Consider the following 357-nt stretch of genomic DNA (forward strand, 5'->3'; position numbering starts at 1 on the left):
CGTCTGTCTGGGTTGCCACGTCACGTGACGCCAGAGACAGAAACAAGCAAACCACCAGGTCTGATTGATTGGGGGCCCATTTCCTTTTCCAAGTGAATTCTATCGATACGATATTATTTATGAAAGCCTTTTTATTTATCGTCAATAGAGGGTGACATCATCGTTATGAACGCCTACTGAATGGCCCTGATTGACAGCCCATACATCCAATCAGAACAGACAAGAGTAAAATAACTGTAATTGTATCACTTTTTGTGATCATTAGAATGTCTAGAACATGTTTTATTTATTATTATGTAAGATATCCCCCAAATGTAAATTATTATTATTATTATTATTTTTAATAATTATTATAAA

Source organism: Protomyctophum bolini (assembly GCF_963924005.1).
Source record: "Protomyctophum bolini genome assembly, chromosome: 18".
Lineage (NCBI taxonomy): Eukaryota > Metazoa > Chordata > Actinopteri > Myctophiformes > Myctophidae > Protomyctophum > Protomyctophum bolini.